Source organism: Phocoena sinus, chromosome 17, assembly GCF_008692025.1.
Source record: "Phocoena sinus isolate mPhoSin1 chromosome 17, mPhoSin1.pri, whole genome shotgun sequence".
Taxonomy (NCBI): Eukaryota; Metazoa; Chordata; class Mammalia; order Artiodactyla; family Phocoenidae; genus Phocoena; species Phocoena sinus.
Genome location: NC_045779.1, coordinates 15,142,159 through 15,170,080, shown reverse-complemented (window position 1 = coordinate 15,170,080; position 27,922 = coordinate 15,142,159). Strand labels below are relative to the sequence as shown.

General features: G+C 41.6%; 1 protein-coding gene across 6 annotated transcripts in view; it reads left to right on the top strand.

Moving 5' to 3' along the window:
• NCOA2 (nuclear receptor coactivator 2) overlaps positions 1-27,922 on the top strand; it is a 271,533-nt gene that overhangs the window by 131,725 nt on the left and 111,886 nt on the right. The window contains exon 1 of one of the 6 annotated variants that reach the window (XM_032609406.1): positions 15,413-15,431. The exons of 4 other annotated variants lie outside the window; for them this stretch is intronic. The gene's annotated coding sequence lies outside the window, so the exon portion shown is untranslated. Of the gene's footprint in view, positions 1-15,412; positions 15,432-15,486; positions 15,663-27,922 lie in introns of those variants that run through there. One more of the 6 variants, XM_032609405.1, reaches the window with a different exon arrangement.

Genomic DNA, 27,922 nt, shown 5'->3' with positions numbered 1-27,922 from the left:
TGAAGATTGGGCATAGTCTGAGACTCTTCATTCTAATCCTAGCTTTGTATTTTTAATTTATTTATTTATTTATTTATTTTTGGCTTGTTGGGTCGTCGTTTCTGTGCGTGGGCTTTCTCTAGTTGTGGCAAGCGGGGGCCACTCTTCATCGCGGTGCGCAGGCCTCTCACTGTCGCGGCCTCTCTCGTTGTGGAGCACAAGCTCCAGACGTGCAGGCTCAGCTCAGTAGTTGTGGCTCACGGGCCTAGTTGCTCCGTGGCATGTGGGATCTTCCCAGACCAGGGCTAGAACCCGTGTCCCCTGCATTGGCAGGCATTAAACCACTGCGCCACCAGGGAAACCCCTGGCTTTGTATTTAAATCACAGTAAACTGTTATGCACCCAATTACTATGTAATACTTAATTCTTTGTCTAAAATTTTACAAATAATAGTAATTTTTCTCATATGTGTTTTAGTAATAGTTAATTTTTTGCTCTAAACCCCTTAATTGTCTCTGGAGTAAAATGTTTTTGAAATACTGCAGAATTGTTATCGGTGCCATCAAATTTAACAATTTAATCTTATATTATTTACCAAGGTATCATAATAGCTGCTATAGAGAATACAAAGATGAGTAATACACAGACTCTGACATCAAAGAGCTTAAAATCATACTGCTGGGCCACTTTCTTAGGGTATACTTAGGGTAAAATAAGTACATAGCTAATAATAACCGTGATATACAAAGAATATAGTAGTTCTTTACATTTGTGTCCCCAGTTTCTGATACATTGCCCGGCACATATCAAATGATCGATACGTATTTATAAATTGACTGTAAGGTGCTATTAGAGTTCAGTTGGTGGTTTTGGGGGATTGAGATAGGGAAAGGTGTCTTGTATGAATGGCTGACGGGAAACTTCAGAAGGACGTGGCTATTGAGGTGATGAACCTTGGAGGATAGTAAGGTTTAGAGAGGCAGAGAATGGCAGGGGGACACCTCACTCTCAACAGAAAGGGACAGACTACACAAGTGATGTGTCAAGTCTAAGAACACTGGGCACTCTGGTTTGGCCAGAACTGAGACCACAGAGCTAGAGGAATATTTGCTTGGAAAACCTAGAAAACTAGGTAGATTGCACAGGCCTCTGAATGCCAGATCCCTATTTGATTTCACAGGGAATAAGAATAAGAGAACTGACATTTTTTAAGTCCCTACTGCATGTTAAGAACTGTGATAGGTGGTTGTTAATACTCATCACGCTTAATCCTCAGTGATTTGAGGATTTTACTGTATGGTGATTTCTATGCCCAAGTTCAACGTGAAGGGACCATGGCACTGAAATTTGATACTGATCCTAGGATAAGTAGGGAAAGGGGGAGCCTTGACACGTTGGAGACGTTCCTGGGGAAGCCTACTTTAGAGATGAGGAAATTCTGGCCATTGCAGAGGCACAGAAAGAAGGAGATGTGATCAAGAGAAACTGTAAAAGTATTATCTAAAGATCTTGGAAATTGATTGGGTTTGAAGATAGAGAGGGAGGAATTACAGAAAACTCACTGGGTGACAGAAAATGAGAAGCAGCAGATAGAGGAGGAGGCGTGTCCTCAGAGAGGTGAGGGGTTCAGTTTCGGACACATCCAGGAAAGAGGTCCGTAAGGGGCTGGAAGTTGGGCACTGGAGCTGAGGTGATGTCGTGAGGCTGAAGTGTGCATCATGTCCCCGTTTTACAGATGTGATCACAGGACCTGCATCAGCAGATGCGATCTGCAAGGAGTGTCTTTATAGTCAGAAGCAAAACCAAGGGTGTTGTTCAAGTGATAGCCATAGGGTTTTGGGGTGTGTTTGTTTGTTTAGCTTGGTGGCAGGGAGAAGTAGACTCAACACAGGTCAGGGAGGTGAGGTAGGAAGAGAAGCATGATCGTGCAGTGTCATTGACGCCAAGTATTGATAAAGGTGTTCTGACAGAAGCCGAATTGTACCAGCCTTGAAGGAAATGGTGAGAAAATAGATTTATCCGTGGCTCTCAGGAGGGCCAGGGACCCTGTGGCCTGTTTGGGAAGGTGAGGAGGCCAGTGTTGGCTGTCCCAGTGATGGAGGCCGGCTACTTGTGTAGAGGTCTAGCAGAGAGCAGCAGAGTCCCCGGCTGCCCTAGCTGAAATGTCCCCAGTTTCCCTTCTTTGCTCACCCCCCTCCATTTCTTTTTTTACTCCTTAGCACTTACCACTAGCTTGCATAGCTTGTATACAAGCTATACACTAGCTTGTATCTTTTATTCATTTATCTGTTTATTGTCCCTCTCTAGATTGTTAAGGCCAGGAGGGCAAAGATGTTTATCTGGTTGGTTGCTATATCCACAGTGCCTACAGATAGTAAGGACCTCGATGAATAGTTGAGGAATAGATGAATGGAAGTTATAGTGATTTGCGTAGCAGCCCTTTCTCCTTTTTTATACTGCACACTTATTGAACGGAGCTGAATCATCTTTGTACCCCTCATAATGCCTTGCATCTCATAGCTTATGCATAAAGTTTTATTTACAGCAGCATCAGAGGGGAAAAACTGGGGATGTGAGACTCGACTGGTCCGAGGTTAAAATTTTGTTCTTACTGATCTGACTCTGATGAGGTTACCGAACCTCTCTCTAAGCCTCATTTTCCTTAGCTGTAAAATAGGGATGAATTAATACCTACGTTACAGGGCTGTAGAGAGGATTAAAGAGAGAATACATGGTAGATTGGCTGGCATGTAGTTTGTACCTAATAAATAACTGGTGTGTACAATTTTTCTATTGTGTAACCTTGAATAAGTTATTTAACTTCACTGAGCCTCAGTTTTTTCTCTAAAAGGGGAAGATTAAGCCAGTGTCATATGGTATTTGGAGGAACCAGTGGGACACTACGTGCAGAACACCTAGCTGGCATAATGCCTGCACACTTGGGGATCATTAAGCATAAGTACCCTCTATTCTTTTTGTGTAGAGTGTAATGGGTACAGGCACAGACTCTAGAACCGGACTGCATGAATTCAAACCCTGCTCCTTTTACTTACCAGCTTTAGTTGACCTCTCTGTGCCTTAGTAAACTGGGAGACATGATAGTACTAGCCGGATAATATTGCTGGGAGGAAAAGAGATAAGAATATCAATAAACAGCTTTACCAATATCTGACACATGGTAAGTGCTAAACATGTTTGATTCTTTTTTTTAATGTGTCTTTATTGCTTTTCTTCCCCCTTTAGTCTGTTAAATAGTTTTGACCTGATGTAATCTGAGTAAGATGCCTTGCTTATAAAGAATGGGGCTTCTTTATGAAATTGGCCATGTTTAAGGGGGAAGTATAATAAAACATCAAAAATAATAAAACTACCCTCTCATGGAATGGTCTGACTGGGTAACGTAGCCGTGGTCTTGACACCTCCGTGTACAACCATGAAACACCTGCACTTCGGTTCCCATTGCTTGTCCAGATCCACTCAGTAGCCATGACAGGCTGGTTTAGGTCTATCTCTGAAAACCTTTTTTGTCAGTTTGCCTCCATTTCTCTGCACTCTGCCTTCTGCCAGCTGCTTTCTAGGAACGGGCGGGGATGTGGTCTGAGTAAAACCCAGGAGGGAGCAGCAGGATCAGAGAGACGGGGTGAGTAGCTGGCCATCCAGAAACCTTCCTCTGCTGGGGGTAAGGTTTTCTTTACCAGCAAATCACTTTTCTAACAAAACTCCAAGAGCATATCCCTAGTCGTGCCCCTTGATTCTTCAATCCTATCAAGGATAAAAGCTCTGTCTTCAAAGAACTACCGTTTAGGATATCACCGAGGGCTTGCCTGGATCTTTATTCATGTCTAAAACAAGCTTCCGGAAGGAGAGGTGGCTACTTCAAAGCAACAACAGATTCAGTTTCCACTCACATAGCAACTGGTGTTGCAAAATCTGTCCTGTGGTGGTGGCATCCTCCGTGCATTAGCAGAGGTTCTTCTGGATCATCTCTGTGTGTGATTCACGGCCACCCCAATTCTCTCTTCCGCTCTCGCCCCGGTGCTGGGGAGGCAAGCAAGCCTTCACCTCTGGTGCCGATCCCGTTGATTATAGCGACTGCCCGGGGTGCTGGGTTGGAAGAAGGGAGAGGCCACATTCAGGCTCACAAGCGATTCATGAGCAGTGTCTGCTGTGCCGGGGGAGAAGGGGCAACCACAGCACGTGTGTTGTGCGTTTGCCAGGCCTCATGGATTCCATGACAGGGTCCAGCCTTGAGAGACTCAGTCTCGTTTCGTGTCTCAGTATTTTTGCCTTTGAATTAGTGTACATCAGTTACTCTGTTCCACAGTAAAATAGAAATAAATTAGAAATCATCTGTTAGCTTGGATTATATAGAGTTACCTATGTGTGCTTTTCATGGCTTGCTTAAGGAAGATTTTAGATATCTAAGCTATTCTTACTTCTCTCACTTCTGAGCTAATAAGTAAATTGTTCTCTAACCTTTTTGTTGAGCTTCTCTTGCTTAGTTGACACGTGGTTTTATCTTCTGTTTTGTAAGTTTGGCAGAAAATACTCCTAAATTTGGGGGTAATTTTACTTAATGGACTACTAATAAACTAACACGAATCTCTCGAAACCGTGGGCACACAGCAGGTGGCTCCATTAGCATGGAGGTTATGATCAGTATAGAAGAGACCAGATGTCTCCTTCCCAAAGGAATGGTCATGTGTTTGTTGTGCTTTGGCTTCCCTTCTTAGAGGCTAGAGATAATTTTCAGTCTAACCACTGAGTTCTAAATGTATTACTTCATATGAATTGAAGTAAATTTTAACTATCCTGGCAGCTGACAAAGAACACTCTTTCATTGAGGCAGTAATGACAGTGTAGAAAACATAAGCAAAGCTCTGAATATGAGGACATTTTTGACATAGCCTAACTAAAGTATGACTGTATCGAGTTTTAAGAAAACTGTGGTAAAATGTCCATAATAAAATTATCATTTTAACCATGTTTAAGTGTCCAGGTCTGTGACATTAAGTACATTCACACTGCTGTACAACCATCACCAGTATCCATCTCCAGAACTTTTTTATCTTCCACAGTTGAAAGTCTGTACCTACTAAACACTAACTCCACATTCCTCCTCCTGCCATTCCCTGGCAGCCACCATTGTACTTTCTGCCTCTATGAATCGGACTGCTCTGGGAAGCTCATATAAGAGGTTCTAATCTTTTTGAGCCTTGCTTATTACCATACACTTAACATGTCTTCACCATCCATCCATCTTGTAGCATAGGTCAAATTTTCCATCCTTTTTATAACTGAATAATACTCCATTGTGTGTGTATCTGTGTGTGTGTGTGTGTGTGTGTGTGTGTGTGTGTGTGTACCATATTTTATTTATCCATTCATCTGTCAATGGACACTTGGGTTGCTTCTACCAAGTGAATAATGTTGCTATAAACATAGATGTACAAACATTTGTTCAAGTCTCTGCTTTCAGTTCTTTTGGGTACTTACCCAGAAGTGGAATTGCTGAATTACATGGTAATTCTATGTTTATTTTTTTTGAGGAATCATCACACAGTTTTCCACAGTAGCTGTGCCATTTTACATGCCACCAGCAATGTACAAGGGTTCCATTTTCTCCAGTATTTCTCCTTGCCAATATTTACTTTCTAGTTTTTTCATAATAACCATCCTAGTGGGTGTGAAGTGGTATCTTATTGTAGTTTTGATTTGCATCTCCATAATGGCTAGTGATGTTGGAGCATCTTTTCATGTGCTTTTTGGCCATTTGTATATCTTTGGGAAAGTGTCTTTTCAAGGTCTTTGCCCATTTTTAATATCAAATTTTTTGGGGTTTCGGTTGTTGTAGGAGTTCTTTATTTACAGTGGATATCAACCCCTTATCAACTAAATATGATTTGCAAATGCTTTCTCCCAATCCATAGGTTGCCTTTTCATTCTGTTGATGGTATCCTTTGATGCACAAAAGTTTTTAATTTTGATGAAGGCCAACTTATCTATTTTTTCTTTTGTTATGTGTGCTTTTGGTGTCATATCCAAGAAATCATTATCAAAGCCAGTGTCGTGAAACTTTCCCCCTATGTTTTCTTGTAAGAATTTTATAGTTTTAGCCGTTATGTTTAGGTCTTTGATCTACTTTGAGTTAGTTTTTATATGTGTAAGGTAAGAATCCAACATCATTATTTTTGCATGTGGTTATCCAGTTTTCACAGAACCATTTGTTTAAATGACAAGTATAAAACGCCCCATTGAATGATCTTGGCACCTGTGTCAAAGATCATTTGACCATATATGTGAGGGTTTATTTGTGGGCTGTACTAGACTTAAGGGTAGGTATCTTGTTTTACATACAGTCTCATCATTTCTCACAGGTTTATTGTTACAACTTGCTAATGCATCTCCCCAAGTGGTAATCATTTCATAAACTTCCTACCTATGGAAATCTTTCTCTTTTAGAAAAACAGTTAGTTATTCATCTGCTTAGAACCTTTTATGGGCTCCGACTTCCTACAAGATGAATTTCATCCTCCTTAGCTCTGCAGACAAAGCTCATCCTAGCCTGGCCCACGCCCACCTCTGCAGCCTCTTCTCCCACCACCTTCTTTTAGGTACCTTTTGGCTGTGATCCTGGGAATGTCACTGGAGCCCGAGTGAGAAATGTGCTCTCATGCTCCCCTGCTTTTGCACCTCTTTCTCCCCTTCCTCACACACTTGATAGAGTCCTGCTTGTCCTACTGTTCTCTGAAGTCTTTCCTGGCCCTTCCCTTTCAAAGTTAAGCATTGTCTCTCTTCGTCTTGTAACAACCCATCTTGAGATGGCATTTCTGATCATATAAGTTTTGCCTACTTCTCTGTTTGCCTTCCTTGATGATGGGTCTCTAGAGGGCACAGCTTTTTTTGTCCTGTCCATTTTTGTATTCCCAGTGCCTGACTTAGTGCCTTACATGACATTGGTACTGAATAAGTATTTGTTGAATGAAACAAATAAATCTGAAGCTACAAAAGAAACAAGAGCGAGAAAGAAGTGAAAGACATCAGGTCAGGAATCACACGTGTTTTTCCTTTGTTATAAACTATTGCTGTGGCCTGTGGGGCTTTAAGGAAAGATTACTTTTTTGCCTCTAATGATATTTCCACTCTTTTCTTGTACTTGCTATCAATACTATGATATACTCTCTTCCAAGCAAGGGTAAGTAAACTTAATATTATGAAAGGAAGGAACGACTAAGGGGAAAGCAGAAAAAGAAAGAGCAGGGGTGAGGGGAAGGAGGAAGAAATCATCCATCTCATTCAGAAGCATTTAACAAGTGACCCTTGAAGCTGAGCCAGAATCGGCTCTGGTGCTAAGATACAGTGCTGTGCTGTGCTGTGCGAGATGCAGTCCTCTAGACAAACACAAAACGCACGTTCCTCAGCACCTTGTGTCACAAGTGCCTCTTATGCCTTTGGAAATTTAGAATAGATGAATAATTAACTATTTGCCTCAGAATATAGCATCTTCACAAAGAGAAGCTTTTTTTGTCTCTTCTGTTTATATGGCCAGATTTGTGAATAAATGAAGACTTTCAGTCAGATCTTAGTTTAAAAAGGTTGTCAAGAAAAAAACAAGAAGTGGGACTTCCCTGGTGGTCCAGTGGTAAGGAATCCACCTTATGATGAAAGGGACGCAGGTTCAATCCCTGGTCAGGGCAACTAAGCCGGTGTGCCACAACTGCTGAGCTCTCTGGCCTCAAGTAGAGCCTGTGGGCCGCTAACTACAGAGCCCATGTGCTCTGAAACCCAGGCACCATAACTACAGAGACCACGCGCCCTGGAGCTGCATGCCACAGCTAGAGAAGAGAAAACCTGCACGCCACAACTAGAGAGAAGCCCACGCGCCACAACGAAAGATCCCGCATGTCTCAACGAAGATCCCGCGTGCCGCTAAGCCAAGACCTGACACAGCCAAAAATAAGTAAAATAAATAAATAAAGAATAAACAAATCTTTAAAAGAAAAAACAAGAAGTCTTACTATCATATCAGTACCTGCCCAGCGTTCCTTTACGATCCAGTGAGCACAGCGAGCCAGGCTCTTCCAGTCCTTGGTGTGTGTGACTGTCACTCTCTTTTGGCTTTAGTTGGGAGCACTTAATACACAGAGGGTCCACAGAATAGCAGAGTCAGAAGAGCAAATCTGGTTATTCCACCAGAGTTTAAGGAGGACAAGAAGGTGTGTTTGAGGCCATTAGCCATCATGGCCAAAGGGTATAGCTCTTCTGTTTTGTCCCTAGAAACTCAGTCCTTCCCAGCATTTTAAAGAAGCAGGGCTTCCCTGGTGGCGCAGTGGTTAAGAATCCGCCTGCCAATGCAGGGGACATGGGTTCGAGCCCTGGTCTGGGAAGATCCCACATGCCGCAGAGCAACTAAGCCTGCGAGCCACAACTGCTGAGCCCGTGTGCCACAACTACTGAAGCCCATGCGCCTAGAGCCCGTGCTCCGCAACAGGAGAAGCCACTGCAATGAGAAGAAGCCGGTGCACCACAACGAAGAGGAGCTCCTGCTCGCCACAACTAGAGAAAGCCTGTGCGCAGCAACGAAGACCCAATGCAGCCAAAAATAAATAAATTTACTTCACAGAAAGAAGCAGTATGGTCTAGTCTCAGCCTTTGGTTACTTTTTGAACTCTTAAGAACAGTTGGGGAAGATTTGTACTTAATTAATATGTAAATGACTAAAGTTACGAATTGAAAAAGTCTAACTGGAGACTGTGGAGTTATCCAACGTTGGGAATTTGAGATGGAAGACTTCTGGAGTCCCAGCGTGAGATGGCTCTCACGTTCTTTTTAGCCTCGTGATTTTATAATTCGAAATGGTCGTTGATCCTGTCAGAGCCTTTTAGGGAATAATGCCAGTTTCAGAGGGCTGGATTAATCAATGAGTCAAATTCCTATGGTATTTAATCTGCTCCTTGAGCCTTCGTCATTTTTAGAATCCTGAGGAATATAAGATATAAACCCTGATAGACCGCCAGGGTGCTCATTCATTCTGGTTAGCAGATCACCTAGGAATTTTAGTTGTAACCCAGGGGTACTCAGTGACTTCAAAGAATCAGTGCGACTCTTTGGAGTAGTTCACATGTGGACTGATTGGGAGGAGAATCACATTCGGTAGGTGATGCTTCTCAAGCCCTTGGATGAAGCACAGATGCTGAGTTGGAAACGTAGTGAGCTGTTTGTATATTATTTCATTTCATGAAGTGGCAGCTTGGCCAAATCCTGTTTAGAAGTGATTGTGCTCTCTAGTCCTTCTCCTCAGCTGTCTTTTGTGTGGGTATAATCTCCTGCAGTCGTATCATAGACACGTATGCACTGCTGTTTGCATAAGCCTTTTATTGGAAATAACCCAACAAAATAGCACTCACTGCTAGCTTAGCACAGTTGGGCCTTCTCGAAGGCACATTTTCCTACATGTCAGAAGAATGAAATCTTTAGTTAATGTTAGCATGCTGACATCCACAGGCAGGATATTCCCAGATAGGCCTTCTTTCTATCCCTGGCTCACCTCTTGAGGAAGGAGGCCAGAGGTCCAAGTGACATAATTCTGTGGACACGGGTGCCTAATGAAAACAGCCACTTCAGTGGGTATTATTACTTTTCACTTTATTAACTTACCATTTATGCAACTTATCCCTTATTGCATTAAAAATGTATTTAACAGATAGATTAACTATTCCATGATATTTTATCAGGTTTTCAAAACCTGGTATTTTGGTTTAACATAGAATTACAATGCTAATGGGTTAACAAAATTAATTTCATAAATGACCTAAAGTTTGTTCACACTGCAACTTGTTAAATGTGGCACCTTCAGAGTTTATCTCATTTCTAATCATTTGAATTAATAAATTGTATGGTCTTAGTGTATCAAGAAATCTTTGTAGAGTAAATATTTGCCCTTTTTTTGGTACAGTGAACTCTAGTTCTTGAGGTTTGTATATAATGGAAATTTAGAATAGTGTTTATAACCCCCCTGCCATGTACCCTTCACCCGGTTTTAGAAGTTATCAGCAGTTTGCTATATTTTAAAATTATGGAAACATTACTAAAGGTTTAAAAATTAGAATTAAAATCAGCTATGGTCTCATCCACCTTCTCCAACTCATATCATTTTATGTATTCTCTTCCGTGCTTTCTGTAGAGTTGTAACAGAAAGATATTGTTTCTCTTCTTTTTGCTGAACATCATAAGAAACTAAGAGCTAATAATAGCTGCCATCAGTTGATGTCCTCCTATGCCAGGCTCTGGGCTACTTGCTTTCCATAGAATTCATAGAATCTTCACAAGAACAATGCAGTGTAGGCATTTCCCCCGCCCACTTATAGATGAGGAACCTAAGATTCAGAGAGGTTAAGTAACTTGCTCAAGGTTATATATCTAGCAGTGGATTCAAACTAAAACTGTAATTCCAAGGTCACACTCTTTCCTCCCTACAAAGTGGCCTCTTCATTAGCAATTTTTCATGTTGCTACATAATTACCTTTTTAAGGAAAAAGAAATGTCAATACATAAATTTGACTACATAATCTATAGAAGCAGCACTAGGATAGGTGATGGCAAGGATTTAGAGGAATAAAGGCACGATCCCTGCCCTTCAGTGTTTATGCTCCAGTGTGGAGGAACCTAACTCCTAAGAGACGCTGACAGGGCTTCCCTGGTGGCGCAGTGGTTGAGAGTCCGCCCGCCGATGCGGGGGACGCGGGTTTGTGCCCCGGTCCGGGAAGATCCCACATGCCGCGGAGCGGCTGGGCCCGTGAGCCATGGCCGCTGAGCCTGCACGTCCGGAGCCTGTGCTCCGCAACGGGAGAGGCCACAACAGTGAGAGGCCCGCGTACCCCCCCCCCCAAAAACATAATAATAATGATAAGAGACGCTGACAAAGAATACGGAACAGGGCTTTATGTGGTGTTATCTGTAAATGTTATAAAAACTCTACGGAGAAGGAAGTGGACGAGGATCACACCCCATATGTGCAGAAGGCTGCTAACACGTGTAGAATTTCAGCTAAACTTTAAAAGACTGACAACGCCAAACGTTGGTGAGACTGTGCGACACCCAGAGCTCTCACGCATGGCTGGTGGGAGTGTAAAGCTGCTTTGGAAAACACCGCGACAGTTTCTTACACTTATCCATGAGCCCCCAATTCCACTCCTAGGTATTTAACTGCATGAAATGAAAATTCATGTCTGTGAAAAGACCTGTACATGTGTATCGGTAGCAACTTGTATATCGTAACCCCCCGCCCATTAGTTTTCTTTTGCTGAGTAACAAATTACCACAAATAACCCCCAATTACTAGCCCACCGTCCTGTAGATCAGATATTGAGCATGATGTTGGTGTGATTCTCTGCTCAGGGCATCACCAGGCTGAAATGCAGGTGTCAACAAGAATGAGTTCTCATCTGGAGGCTCTGCGGGGGGGAAGCCCACTTTCAGCTCATTCTCGTTGTTAGCAGAATTCAGGATCTTGGAGCGGTGGAACTGACATCCTCTCTCCTTGCTGGATGTTAGCTGAGTGCCACTCTCAGCTCCTAGAGGTCACCTGCGTTCCTTGACGTGTGGTTTCCCCCATCTTCACATCACCAAAGGCATCTAGAATCCTTCCCAGGCTTCAGACTTCTGCTGCTGCCAGATGGAGAAAATCCGTTATGATTAGGCCAGGCCCACCTCCATAATCTCCCTACCTTAAGGTCAATAGTGCCATGTAACATAACCTAATCATTAGAGTGAAAATCCACCATATTTACAGTGCTGGGGATTATGAAGGATGTGTACATGGTGGGGGGGTGGGGGTGGGGAGATCTTGCAGAGCCATTTTAGAATTTTGTTTACCACAAGCCCCCATTGGAAAAAACCCAAATGCCCATCAAAGGAGAATAGATGAGCTGCAGTATATTCACACAATGGAATTACCCTTAGCACTGAAAAGGGACAAATTGTTAATATATGCAATAACACAGATGAATCTCAAAAACATTATGCTGAAAGAAGCATAAAGAATACTTATTGTATGATTCCCGTTGTTTGAAGTTCTAGAAAAAGCAGAACTAATCTGTGATACCAGAAAGTAAGAGTTGTGGTTGGTGGGGGGTGGGTAGGCACAGGAGAGCTCTGCTGGGCTATGACAGGAGCGTGGATTACGTAGGTGCTTTCATTGGTCAGAACTCTTAAACTTTACTGTTAAGGTCTGTTTATTGCACTGAATGTAAATTTCACCTTGATTTATAAAAAGTGAAACATCACCCTATTGAATCCTTGTTTCACCTCTCACCAGACTTTTGGTTTAAGAAATGTATCACAATTATATATATATAAGCACCACTCTTGGGAAACCTTATAGGTAGAAACATCTTTACAAATCATCTAACCTAATTCCGTTGTAAACACTACTGTCCTAGTGAAGAAAAAGGGTTAAAATTGATAATGATAGAGTCTGCTGCAGCCACCAGTCTGCCCTCAGGATGGGGTTAGACAGTTTCACCTATTTGTGCTTGCCAGCAGAAAACATGACAGAGGGGCAGCTTTGCTAACAGCAATCCATCTTGAAGTGTAAGCACAGAATCTGGAGTAAGACATTTTACTTGGAAGTGTTTGGCAGGAGACATTTTCTTACTGTGATGGATTTGATCAGCGAATTCACAGCAAATTTTGCTGCTGCCCATGACTGGCTGGGAAATAATTTGTAAAAACTCCATTGAGGGCTTCCCTGGTGGCGCAGTGGTTGAGAGTCTGCCTGCTGATGCAGGGGACACGGGTTCGTGCCCCGGTCCGGGAAGATCCCACATGCCGTGGAGCGGCTGCGCCCGTGGGCCATGGCCACTGGGCCTGCGCGTCCGGAGCCTGTGCTCCGCGGCGGGAGAGACCACAGCGGTGAGAGGCCCGCGTACCACAAAAAAAAAAAAAAAAAAAAAAGCAAAAAACTCCATTGAAGTTAATAAAGGACAACATGGTGGTCATTTTAGAGTGTCTGTGACCTCACCTTACCACTGTAGAAATGGTTGGATGATGTTGTGAGCAAAAAAAGGACAAACTTAGGTGGATGGATTTCACAAAACTGCCCCCTACAGTTTTTATGCTATTTCTTTAAAAAAGTGTTCTTTCATATCTACTATGAGATTGGTTTCCTATGATACATTGGTTTCCTATAATGCCCTGGCTGATGATTGACTTTAGATTTTAAGTACGCTGTAATGAAAATAGTTAGGTGGCTGTTAAGATCATTATAACTTTTAAAGGTTCTTTGTGCTTTGGCTTTTTGTGATGAGGTATCACCATGTGCTAGCATTTAAATGTTTTAAGTGTATTTTCTTGGTATCTGAATTTCTCTGCTCAGGTCCTCATGGAAGCTGTGCTCATTGACCCCTGTGTGGTCACTGGAGACTTGGTGAGGTGTTGGTACCATGTTCCAGCAGAGTGGCCACAGTCCCTTCCAGTGACTGGAAGAGAATTATTCAACACTCACTCCACCCTACGCAAGTTATTTATGTGTTGAGTGGTTAATTAGAGTAAACTAGGAGTTTCAGAATTAGAATTATCAAATCTTTTGGATCCTGAGAAATTACAGAGTTTTTGTGTAGAAAACTTTTATATGATAATAATCCCTTCTGTCTAGTTGTATCTATAACAATTCTTGGGTTTTCTGTATTAAAGAATATAATTTTGGCTTGGTTTACTTAGGAATAATGCAGTTTGTGTAAAATGATTTTGTGAGATGAAAACTCTTCGTCTTGATCTCCAGGTATTGAAATAATTATTCTTTAAAATATCTACACACACACACACACACACACACACACACACACACCAAGTACTTTCCGATGCCACTTATACAAGGGATCTAAAGTAGTTAAATTCATAGAAACAGAAAGTAGATGGTGCTTGCCAGGGCCTGGAGGGAACGGGAAATGGGAGTTGTTGTTTAATGGGTGCAGAGTTTCAGTTTTGCAAGATGAAAAAGGTCAGGAGAGCTGTTGCAAAACAGTGTGAATAGACTTATCTCTACCGAACTGTACACTTAAAGTGGTAACTTTTAATGTTATGTGTATTTTAGCACAGTGAAAAGTTAAAAAATGAAAATATCTAGTATGTTTTCCCTTTTTGAGATGAGAAAACCAAGGCAATAAATAAAACCCAAACATGTAAAATGTAGCTTCATCTGTTGACTTAGTTGAACAGTCTGTCTTGCTTTCAGTCTGCTGGTAGCAGCGCTCTCCCAGTTGTGTGTTATGCCTCAGTGTGATTTTGCTTCTGGGGCAACGCCTTAGCCCATCTTTTTCTCCATTTTCCACTTCTCAGCACATTCTTACACTTAAACTCCTTCCCCAAATTGCTTGTCTGGTAGATTTAAAAGATTCTTTGATATGAAAACAAAGTAAGAAGATAATGTAATCCACTGCTGTCTCTTTGCCTAGTACTTCAACCTGTTACCAAGGACATTAAAAAAAAAACAGTATGGAGCAACCACTGTGTGTCAGGCACTGACCTAGTGTTTCCACATGCGTGTTTTGAAAGTTGATGGTTTATCAGAAGTCAATCAAATTGGCCAGGCTCAAAAGAACTTTTGAATTTTATATTTTAAGATTGTTTTGGCCATGGTAATATTTCTTCTTCTTGGAATAACTTATAAATTACACAGGGTGTATTCCTAATAAGAATACATTTTGGTGTTAAAAAAAGTATGCTTACATGGTGTTTTACTAATACGTGAAACTAATTAATTCCCAATGTGTGAGTAGCTATCATGTCTCCACAGTGTTCGTTATGCCAGATTTGTCAGCTTTATATCTCTGGGGGCAAAGCTCTAGAGAACAGGAGAATACACATTTCCCTCTGACTGTCCCACTTCATACACTGTTCACTGGGGAGTGTTCATGGCCAGCGTGCTGCATCCTGCTGAAAGGAAGACCATGCATCAGAATGTTTGTTTTTAGCAGTTATTTTTAGCAGGCAGATCTAGAAATTTTTAGTGTTTTCATGTTAGAGTATACTTCTTTATTATGATAATTCCAAGAAGAATAAATAATTTTAGACCCCTGTGTGTGAGTGCATGTGCATGATGGGCACGTGTGTGTGTGTGTATGTGTGTGTGTGTGTGAGAGAGAGAGAGAGAGAGGGAAAGGGAAAGGGAAAGAGAAAGAGAAAGACATCCCCTTAATAACAGGAGGGGGTAGAGGCTTAGTCTATTATCATAAAGCTCTGCTAATGTAGCTTCTGAGTCATGTGACTGCAGAAAAGGCTATTATCTCAATGAAAAGGAAACTGGTTTTTAGAGCAAGCAATAGAATAGAAGCAGGAAGAATTTTCGAGTGTTCCACCATGCTGGATTGTCAAAGGGGGATCTGTCTGATCAGCTAAAAAAGGATTCGTGAGGCTAGTTTGTCAGCTATCGTTAGAAGCAAGTGATAGAGGAGGTAAGCAGCAGGGCACTCAGCATGTGCTCAGGTTTACATCAAGGCAGAATTCTGGTTTGGGTTAACACAGGAGATTTATCTCTGAGGCATTAAATTTATTGCTAATTGTGGGGTTTTTTGGTTTTTCTTTTGGAAGAGTGATGTATGGTATTTTTATTTACATCACTGGTGAAGATAAGGACAAGCTGCTGAGCTCTGGTTTGAACTGCAAAGGCTGTGGACAATTACAAGGTGTGTTTCACAAGTGCTCTGACTTAATGTTTGGCAGTGTTCTTGGAATTCTGTGTGCTTCTGGATTGGATGTGCGTGTTGCCGAGGGAGAACTGAGCATGACAACCGGGCAGTGATAGTGTTCTCGGGGACAGATACATACAGTGCTATCCAAATTGATTCCTTCGTGGTCCCTATTTCTTATGTGTTTATTTAGCGATTAAAGGTTTCTTGCAGTTTCTTTATGTGGCCAAATACAGTCTCATGCTTGTTTTAGGAAATGAATTGGTAAGCATTTTCTAAATTTCCAAAGAAGAATCCAATGCAAATCTTACTCATTAAGGAATAAATATAAGCTTTATATTTGTATCTGTTAACTTTTTAAAATATCCTTTTGTAATTCAAGCCTTAAAAAAGGAAGGGCTTTGCAGTGAATTTGAAATTATCTAAATTTTAGTTAGGTAATAAATCTTATTTTGGCTGAGGCCTTGAATGAATGATTTTTTGTTGTATAGAGTACCTAACTTTTTCTGATTTACTACATCCTTATGCTACTGTGTGCAGAAAGCTGAAAACATGCAGTTAATCTTTAGACTGTGCTTGTCCACTTTCGCTCATGCTAATGCTATTAATTCTCTTAGCAGTCTGTACCTTTCTCTCAACCTTGGAAGGTGTAGTACTTAAAAATCTGAGATTGGGGAATGATAATCATAAGCTTTATCTGAAAAGGGTTAACTATTATACAGTGTTAACTAGAGGTATGAATTCACTAATATGTTTTTCAGTTAACTTCTAGACCAGATGTGCCCAACTTGGGGTGTGTGTATGTTTCAAACCACATATATTATTATATTGTGTATATTTCCCTTTTGAAATTGACACTGATGGAGGTAAGAACTCTTATCTGGCCATTATGTACTGTATCAACAATTTACAAAGAATTGATTCTTTTTATTATCTTCTCCAAGAAAATATGGTGAGAGCAGCTCAAACATAATTTTTAATCATACTAAGTGCAAGAGATTCTCTTCCTTATAATATCTATAAACTATATTTTAGCACAATATAGTTTAATAAAATCATTAATCTTATTAAATGGGATTTTCTTTAAAAAAAACTGGCACCTTAGTTTAGTCTACCTACATAAAAAGACAACTTGGTTCAAATAAACAGTTAATTACCTGTGGTTTTAATCATTCTGGGATCTATTTGTTTATTTTTTAATTGTAGGACTCTCCCTACATTCTTGTAAGTAGGATATAAGACAATTACATACTGGTATCAGCCCAAAAGTCACTAGCATCATATTGAATAATGATACTCTTATAGCCAGATGGTTTGGGCTTTCTTTGTTTTTCTTTGTTTTTGCTTTTAAATTTTATTTTGCCGCCTTATCTAAAGCTTTTGAAGTGATCCAAGGATTTTGGGGTAGTTCAGGGTGTTTTTATTGAGCACTTACTATTATTACACGGCACTATGTGAAACACTTTGGGAAAACAAAGGCAAATAAGATATTTAAACCTACAAGATAACTTACAGCTGGCACTTTTGTAAAACTTGTTTGGCCAATCAGAGAGTATTCCTGAGGACTTGGTTAATGACTTCTCCCTGAGCATGTCTGAATGGTAGTTTTCACTAGTCTCCATCTGTGCCTGTTCATATTTCCTTTGTATTGTAACCAAAAAAAAAGTCGTTTTATTTACATTCTCTTAAAACTAGGATAGGTTTGGTTCCAGATCGTGCTGTTTTTCTCCTAGGACATCAAATGTCGGTCCTGTACAGTTTTAAAGTACATTCATAAAAAGATTAATCTGTTATGTTATCTAAAAATATCTTAACTTTCAGAGGTTGGGGAGTGAGGAAGAGCCCCAGTCTTTCTATGAGAGTTAAAAGACACACATTTTGACATCAGGGTAGTGTCTAAACAAGCCAGGTGACTAGCTTGCAAATCCTGCTACACTTCAGAATTCCAACCACAATAATTAACTACAGATATTATAATCAGGTCTGATCTTGTCAGGCTGAGGGGGTTTGCTTCTTGGAGAGATTTTTAATGTGTAGGGAAAGATAGGGTAAGAAAAGACGGAATTAAAGGTGATCTTAGTACTCAGTGTTGTAAACCTCAGTGAAATGTGTTCTTAGGAGGTTTTTGGTTTTTTGAGAAAGTCACAGTTTGGGAAGATTTAGGCAGTATTAAAGTACTAGGCTATATTTTAATAGATGCAGTTTAATTCTTTGGAAACCAAAGGGATATAAAATTCATGAAGTGAAAAAACTTGTGCAATATATATGGAATCTAAAACAAAACAATGGTTCTGATGAACCTAGGGGCAGGACAGGAATAAAGATGCAGACATAGAGAATGGACTTGAGGACACGGGGAGGGGGAAGGGTAAGCTGGGACGAAGTGAGAGAGTAGCACTGACATATATATACTACCAAATGTAAAATAGATAGTGGGAAGTGGCCGCATAGCACAGGGAGATCAGCTCGGTGCTCTGTGACCACCTAGAGGGGTGGGATACGGAGGGTGGGAGGGAGGCGCAAGAGGGAGGGGATATGGGGGTATATGTATATGTATAGCTGATTCACTTTGTTATAAAGCAGAAACTAACACACCATTGTAAAGCAATTATACTCCAATACAGATGTTAAAAAAAAAACAACTTGTGCAACAGATAGCAAATTTTCCAGGGTCCTTCTTAAAAGCTTCGTTTAAGTGAGGTTTGGTCTGCACTGAGAAGAAACATATTCATGAAAAGTAACTCACAGCTGATTCAGAAATCTGCTTTAGGGAAAGGTGAGCGGGGCGAGCGCATTATTATGCGGTAGCGGAGATTGGTACAAGGAGTAGACTCAGAGTTAGCGTTAGATTCACGGGGTGGGGAGAAGTTCTGAAGTCGTGGGATCTGAAGGATGCATGTTACATATTTTCTTACTTAGCTACTTCTCCTTTTTCTTGGCAAATGGAAACCTTGCTGTTTTCAAGGTCCTTTACTCACTGCATTGCTATGATGGGAGCATTCAGGTATACAAACCACAGAGAATCCAAATTAAGGTTCTTGTTTTCAGACACTGGGAACACCCCTGGAATATCAGCCACTGATTTCAGATTTGTTGTAAGTCATTTTACACCCACGCAAATTCCCTAGAGAGGAGTTCCCGTCTACATAATATTTCACATAGGGATCCCTTCTACTTCTGCAGGCTTTAGTAGTGAACAAGTGTATTTTCTCCTAGGTGATGTCACTCTTTCTCATCAGTATTCACGGTGGGAAAAAGTTTTACCTCACGAAATTTTTATAACTGGATTTTTGCTAATGAGTGGGAAAGTTAAGTATGAATATGGCGTTATCATCTATCTTTGGTCTCCCTTGATGGATCCTCCTACGGGTTGGTTTATTTTTAAAATGGAAAGATAGTCAGTTTCATTCTTGCACTTAAATCCTCCTGTTTATTTAACAACTGTTTATTGTAAAATTTTGTCAGGTGCTTCACTAGTACAAGAGAAGAGTAACTGACTATCCCTGGGGTGGGGAGAGGATTGATCAGGGGACACTTGGCAGAGAAAGTAAAGAGAGCAGAAGATGACTAGCAGGCCCTGGAGGATGTATAGGGTATCCTAGGCCTTCACTGTCCAGCATAGGAGCCACAAGTCACGAGTGGCTTTTGACCATTGGAAATGTGGCCTATCTGAATTGAGGGCCTATCTGAATGGAGTGCAGAATACACTCAGACTTTGAAGACGGAGTGCCCCCCTCCCCAAAGAAAAAATAAAATAGCTCATTAATAATTTTTAGAATATTGATTACACGTTGAAAAGATAACTATATTGAATACGATGTGTTAAAATACATTACTGAATTTGATTTCACCTGTTTCTTTTGACATTCACCGTGGCCACTAGACGGTTGGTGGTTCCCAGTATCTTCTGTTGTCTGTGGCTCTGAGCCAAGAGGACAACATGTGTAAGGCATTGGGTAGCAGTCTTTCTTGTAGATGAGACATCTGTGCCAGACACCAGGGGTCCACTCAGGAGCAGGGAGCTGTAGACCTTTCCCAGGCCCACAGTCTTCTAATCAGTAATCAGATTAGAAGCGGTATGAAGTCCACACCCCTTGGTAGGACATAAAAGGCCCTTTCATGACCTGGCTCTACCCTTCTAGCTGCCTGCCCCCCAGATTCTCCCCTACTCCCATGGTCTAACTTTGATGAACTACAGCTGATCCTTGTTATTTGCAGGCGTTATGTTCCATAAAGTCACGGCAGACACTGAGTTAGCAAATACGGAGCAATTTCTTCTAGGGGAGATACAGAGTTAGATTCCTACGAGTCTCTGGTCATAACATTTTAGCTCTTGGATCAGTACATAGCCTTATTTTGAGTAGGTTTCTGTTTAAAGACACCTTATTTAATATATGTATTGTTGATTCATTAACACTGAACTTTTGGCCAACAGCTCTATTACTCATGCCTGAATTAAGCCTATATATATCAAGCTATGTACTTTTATCCTCGATCTCATTTAATTTTCATACAAACCTGTGAAGTGAATATTATTTCTGAATTTTACAGACATGGAAACTGAAGCTCAGAAAGGTTAAGTACCTTTCCCAATGTTGCACAGCTAGGAAATGATGAGAGCAAGAGCTGAGCCGGGCTTTCCATGACTTCAGGGCCGAGTGAGGGGATAGAGTTCAATAGGTCTGGTGTTGTCCTTGGGACATCTGCCTTTATTGGGAGTGGAGTTATAGCTCGTGGGCCACAAATTTACCCACATTGAAAGCTTCCGTGTCTATTTGATAGCCTAACCATTGAAATCTAGGCTAGGGGAGCATGTGCTCTGACTTACTGGGAGGAAAGGTGCGTAGCCACTGTGCGTGTTGACTGCGGTGGCCGAGGTGCGCTCTGTCTGCACCAGCTGCTTCTGTCTCACGAGCTCAGCAGACCCCTCACGCTCAGGGCACACCTTTTCTCTGCTTCCTAATTGGCTCGTTCATTGCTCCTTGTCCTTTATCCTCTTGTGGTTTCTTCCTCTGTGTCTTTTCACCTTCTCTCTCTGCGCACAGAACAGCTCTCTCTCACATATTCCACAGACTCTGAGAATCTACTAGACTCAGGCCATCACCTCTGTCTGTGTCTGGATAGAACTTTTGTGCCGAGCCGCCCCAGTAGACCGCTGGGCAGCCTGTCCATTGGGTGCCTAGATCAGGTGTCAGGGGAGCATTGCTATGGAGTCTTCAGTGTCAGGAGCTGGGTGAAAGCTTCCTCGTAACAGCCCATTGAGGGTCCTTAGGAAGGGCTGTGGGCATGGATGGTCGGGTTCAGAACAGAGTGCAGTGGGGTCTGGTACGACGTGGCATTTACCAAGAAGATCTGTGGGACTTCTTGTGGTTTTGTGTTTTTCACCTTTAAAAGCAGAAGACCAGTTTAAGTTCCCTGACTTTTCCACTTGGTTGTTTGTCGAGTTTAGTCTTTCATTTAGATAATAAGCCAGGATACATGTTTAGCAGAGCTAACCATTGTGGAGTTGTGTACAGCTACCTCTGCCAGGGTTGAAATAGAGTTTCTATAATGGCCCATTCCAGAGGCCTCTTCTGTCCTCCCTGGCTTGATCTCCTGTCACCTCCAGATTATTTCAAGTGCCAGGTAACCTCAAGACAGTTGGAATTAGATTCTGGAGCATAATTTTCTAATGTAGTTGCTTGGAAATGTTATCAGGACACCTAGGATTAAGAAGGGGGAAAGACAAGGTAACAGATGTAAGTGGGAAGTTGTTTCTTGTACAGAGGGTTACTGTGAGCCGAGTGTTCCAAAGGCAGAGAAATCAATCCAGTTATTGCCAGACACTAAAAACAGATGTTTCACTCGTGTAGAGGGTCTGGGCTGCGGGTATGGAGGTAAGCAGGGACGCCATTGAGCTTCTGGGGTCCTGGTACAGTCCTAAACGTCTAAGCCACCTGAGTTCAGTATAATTTTGTGCTTCAGGTGAGTGATGCAGTGTATTCACTGTTGGTCACAGTCAGAACCTGGAGGTTGTGGGACCAGTCTGAGGGCTGGAAATGACGCACAAATAAGCATGTGACAGAGACATAAGGACTCAAAAGGAAATTCAGGGAAAGGGAGAGCTCATCCTTCCTTGATGATGCTGAGAGGAGAGAACGAAAAATCAGGTGCTTTCATATCATAGCATCGTAAGGTCATGGCTTTTGGTTCCTCTGTTCATATTGGGAGGTTAACTGCATGTGGGGTGTCGATCTTACCTGGCAATTCTGGTGTCAACTGTCTATCCCTCCCTTGATGTTACAGCTGAAGGTCTCCAGGGATGGACATTCCACAGACTTCAAGGATGATATGTTCATTTTTTTCCAACGTTTTAACTAGACCGTTTCCTTGTACTATCATCAACAACTCTCCTGTTATGTATTTTGAAGTCCTTATTTAATGGTTTTTATTAGAAAGTTAAGGATTGTAGAAAGAGCAATCAGAGCTTGGTTTGAAACCTAGTGGTATAACGTGTAAGCTTTGAGACTTTGGACAAGTCAGTTAACTTCTTTGAATCTGTTTTTTCCTCTGTAAAACAGGGGACAGTATCTGCTTTGTAGAGCTCTAAGAACTAAATAAAATAATATAGTGTCCAACACTTAATAATTACCAAATGCCTAAGATATTTCTTCTCTGTGAAATATCCCTTCAACACACGTAGTGTGTTTTCGTACCTGTGTATGTTTCATCTCCCCAAGTAGTTTATCCATGTACACACATATCCATATAAACACACACACACACACACACACACCCCCATACATACATATCCCTGCTTATTTAAACAAGTTCTTGGCTAGTGTCTGTTCATTGACTAAATTCCCCAGGCACCTATTATCTCTTATCTTCCGGAGCAACATGGAATTTCATGTGTCTATTCAAATTGCAGATTTCTAATTTTTCTTTTCTTTTTGCATTTCTAAGAGTACATCTCGTTTTTTAGCATACTGTCGTTTGCTTGATTCATATTAAGCTGGCAATCAGCTAAAATCCCCTGTGGCTATTATCACCTAAGTGGCCGCCATCTTAGCTTCCCCTATTTAGAACTTCATACAGTTTTTTTGTTTGTTTCAACCTCATTGTAAGAATCTACCTTTGTCTTCATGAGTAGTCATGCTGGTTATGAAGACCACGTAGTAACATGCTAAAAATTTTTTTAATTTTTAAAAGATACAAAACTGTATGTTAAGATTATAACTTTAAAAATTATAGAGAAAAATCCTGGAAGGCAGGAAATATCTCCTTGAGAAGATGAGACCTACACAGGTAAGAAGAGCCGTATCTCCGCCAGGGGAAGGGAAGAGGCAGGACTCAGGCTCTGGAGTCTCACTTCTACCACCTGCTGGTGGTGTTTGACCTTGGACATGTTATTTGATGTTTCTGTACTTCAGGGAATCATAATAATAATGACTTCATAGGGTTTTTGTGAAGATCAAATAAAATACAGATATAGCATAGTAAATGATGTTTCCTATTTTGATGAAATAGCTTCAAACTCTATAGTAGTTTGTAAAGCAATTTATTCCATGAACATGAATTAAGTACTTACTGTGTGGCAGGCATTCTGGTAAGGGCCTAATATAAAAAGATGAAACCTACTTAGTTTCTACCCCTCACAGAGCTTAAAATTTGCTAAGGAAAAAGACATAATTAAGATATATGTGGTTAATGGTAGTTATATAGGCTATTAAAAGATAGAGGAAGGGAATTTAATCTTGGGGAGAAGGTCATCTGAGCTAGGTTTTGAAAGATGAGTGGGAATTAGCCAAAAGGGGGAAAATCTATTTTTTGTTCCATGTGTAGCAAGCACAAGAAAAGAGTGAGAACTAGTGTGTGGTAGGTGAGGAACCCCATGCAGTTTATACATCACCAGGGCAAGCAGAATCAGCAGGAGATGGCCCTGGAGAAATAGGCAAGGGCTAGACCATAAGGCATCATCTGTAACATTTGAGGCAGCAGAGACTTCATCTCAGAGGGAGTGGCGTCTACTAAAGATCTTGAGCCAGGAAATTAATTATCTGGAGGTAAGGAAGCTTACGTTAGATTTTCCAAGTAAGGTGAAGGCCCGAGCTAGAAGCAGTAATGATTATCTTAAAGACAAGGGGGGAGGCTTGAGAATACTTAAGAGGCAGAGTCACATTGATGATTTTATGGCGAGAATATAGGAGTTTAAGGATGATGTTCAGTGGATGGCGCTCTTTCAGGTGGGGCGGTTAGGTGATGAGAAGGAGGAATGGATGCGCTCAACTCTGTGCATTGAAACCTAGCTGGATTTTTGAGGTAGAAGCTTTGAGAGGTGAAGGCTGGAAAGAAAGATTTGGGAAACCTTGGGAATAGGTGATAACACCAAGGAGAGCATGCAGCCGCAGTTCTCAAGCCTTTTTGAACATTTGCATTACTTGGAGAGCTTTTAAGCAAAATACTGATGGTGTCCTGGTCGTGTGTGTGTGTGTGTGTGTGTGTGTGTGTGTGTGTGTGTGTGTACACAAACGTGTTTTTTATGATTGTGGTAAAATATACCTAACATAAAATTTACCGTTTTAAATGTACAGTTAAGTGGCATTAAGTACCCCTTCACGTTGTTGTACTGCTGTGCATCTCCAGAACTTTTTCATCATCCTAAACAGAAACTCGACCTATTAAACAGTAAGCACTCACCCCTCTTCCCACAAGGCCCTGGTAACCACAGTTCTACTTTCTGTTTCTATGAAATTGGCTATTCTGGGTTCCTCACATGAGAAGAATCATAAGATATGGCCTTTTGTGTCTGACTTCTTTCACTTAGCATCGTGTTTTCTAGGTTTATCCGTGTTGTAGCGTGTATCAGTATTTCATTCCTGTTTAAGGCTGAATAATATTCTGTTGTATGTATATACACATTTGGTTCATTCATGCATTGATGGACATATGGGTTGTCTCCACCTTTTGGCTATATAAATGCCAAATATATATGCCATATATATATATATATATATATATGCCATATATATATATATGCTGCTGTGAATACGGGTGTCCGTATATCTGCTGAAGTCCCTGCTTTCAGTTCTTTTCAGTATATACCTAGACGTGGACATGCTGAATCATGTGGTTATGTGGCGTTTTTTAAAAGCTCCCCAGGTGGTCTTCAGATATGCACCAGGGTTGAGAACCTATGATACACAGCAAGGCTGCTTAATCTGGAAGGTCCATAAGTAGTCTCACTGTGGGTTAGTGACATCTTAGGAGAATTGTATGCCTTATTTTGTTATCTATGTAGCTTTACTTTTTGGCTTTGGTCAGATTCTCAAAGCCATTCATAACTCCAAAGTGGTGCTAAGAACCACTGCAGAGTCTAATTTAATATAGACAGAGATTTGAATAGACATTTCTCCAGAGAAGATACGCAGCGGCCAAAAAAGCACTTGAAAAGATGCTCAGCATAGTTACTAGGGAAATGCAGATCCAGCCAACGAGACACCATTTCATGCCCAGTAGGATGGCTGTAATTTTTTTTAAAAATTAAATAAGTGTTGATGAAGATATGGAGAAATCGGAGCCCTCGGACATTGCTGGTGGGAAAATAAAATGGTATATTCACTTTGGAAAGCAGTCTGGCAGTTCATCAAAAAATTAAATGTAAAGGTGCTATAGACTCACCAATTCCATTTCTAGATTTATATCCAGAAAAACTAAAGCATATCTGTACACTTGCACACAGATGTCCATAGCAGCATTATTCATTCCTAAGAGCCAAAAAGTAGAAACAGCCCAGATGTCCCATCAACTGATGAGTAGATAAATAAAATGTGGTATATCCTATATACATTGCAATATTTGGCTATAGAAAGGAATGAAGTACTCATACATGCTACAATATTGCGGAACCTTGAAAACATTATGCTAATTGAAATAAGTGAGAAACAAAAGGCCACATCTTATATGTTTCCATTTATATGACATGTCCAGATTAGGCACATACATAAAGTCAGAGGGTGTTAGTACTTCAGGGTGGGAGAGAGGAGGGAATGAGGAAGCATTGCATAGTGAGCGTGGGGTTTCCTGTTGGGGTAATGAAATGTTGTGGGATTAGATGTGGTGACGGTTGCACAATCCTGTGATTAGACTTAAACCGCTGAAGTGGATGTGTCAGAAGAGTGAATTGTATGGCTTCGGACTTACACCCCACTAAAGCTGTTAAACATAATTTTAAAAAACGGAAGAGAACCGAGGAGAGGGCTGGGCAGAAGAGGAGGCCTGGAGAACTCCAAAGAGGAAGGTCCCATGAAAGAGATGGAAGAAGAATTATGCAGTTTAAGGGGAGGCCCTATACAGGGTGGTGTCATGGAAGGCTCAGAACAGAGATATACCGGGAGGAATCCCTGGGGGGACGTGATCACAGTGACAGGCACAGTGGAAAGGCTAAGTCACATAGCACGGGATGCCAGAACTTATGTAGGCTTGGTATGCAAATGTCATGGAAGACGAGGCAGAGTCAGTGGAACGAGGTGGGAGGAAATGTAATTGTTTGGGATCATGAAGTGAGTGGAAGGGAATAGGCATAAACCACAGGCCTATATTCCCTTATCTGAATCTCAGAATTCAACAAACTCTGGAACAGGAAAGGTTTTTCTAACTCATTTAGCGGTAAAACCTGACTTGAATGGGTATGGAATGGCTTATAATCTTCATTTGTCCCACCTAGTGTGAATATTCATACATTTCACTGCAGAAATAATATTGAATTTGATTACAGAATGCACTCACAGGGCTCTGTGGGGTTATTATGAAATATGGAGTATGCCACGTTTTCTCTTTCTAAAATTAAAATATGTCTATCTCTCTGGATTCTAAATTCTGTGGCTCCCTAGTGTTTGGGGTAAGGGAGAACAGGCCTGTAATCTTTGGGCAGGTCTGGATGTGAAGGAAAGATGTGAGACTGGATGGCTGCTGGAGAAAGATTCACACTCAAGGGATGGAAATGACCTGAGTGTGCTTATAGGTTAAAGTAGAAAGAAAAAGGGTGAACGGTTGGTAAAGAGAAGCTTTGTAGCAAAGTCTCAGAGAAGATGGGGAGGGAAATAGGAAATGGGGTTGGAGCAGTTAGTGTTTACAAGAGGAGGGATCACACATCCTCTGCGAAGCCAGGAGTGATATTGAAGAGAGCAGTGGATTTCTGTGTAAGTGAAAGGAAGGGAAGTCGCATAAAATCAGGTTGATCGGCCATTTGCCCAAGTGGTAAAAGCTGGAAATAATTGTTGGGGTAAATAGGAGCTGAATGGAGAACACATAAAAGGATGGGCAGGCAGGCCTATGAGTCTAAGGCAAGTTGAGAAACCTTGAAACGTCTGAGGGGCCGTTCCGCCCTTAGCTGTGGGATTTTCTCTGTCGAGGCTTGGGTTCCTACTTATAGGAGTGGAGGAATCTTGGGATTAAGTTTTGTGGAGGGAACTCTGTGAGAAGAGATGCGTGAGACCCACCTGACGGTGGTGAATCCAGCGAGGTAGGGAGGGACATGCGATGAGCAGAAGGGCAAGGGACTAGAGTTCTTGATGCATGAAGACCGGTTACCAAGGAGGAAGACAGTAAGAAAGCTAGCATGCTAGGAATCTGTGGGCCAGAAGTGGCTTTCGGGGGCCCCCAGTTCTGGGTGACAGCAAGGTTCGGGAGTGATCGTAGGGGCAGTGGCCGAAGTGCAGTGGAGGTGACCTCTGTTGGAGGTGAGACAGGAGGGCCTGTGAGGATTTCACAGAGATTGTGAGATCACTCCGGGTGGCGACCAGATGTGGCCTAGAGACGAAGAACTAATCAAATACCAACATCTTCAGTAAAGGTGGAAGATTAAGTGGCACACTGGTACATCTCAAGCCGGATCATGGATAGAGGGTGCTTTAAGACCTGGGTTTCCAAGGAGCGGAGATTTTGATTCAAGGCCACCCTTGTAATTGAGCAGCGGCCTAGTGGCAGCTCTGAGGAAGGCAGAGGGGATGCCGCGCCCTCCTGTTCCTGGGACGAGCGTGATGAGAGGACAGGCAGCGTCTATGGGAATGGACTGTGGGGAGGGCCTGTCAGGAGGTACCAGAAAGGCTCCTTATACTGTTACTGGGTTAAGGATGTGGGCGAATTTCTTACTACAGAGTAAGACTTGAGAGGCACAGGAAGGACCGGTAGGATGGAGTAGAACTGCTATGGGTTGTATTTGGGAAGAAACACAAGACAGAAAAAGAAAACTATTTAGATGGTGACCAAATGTGAGA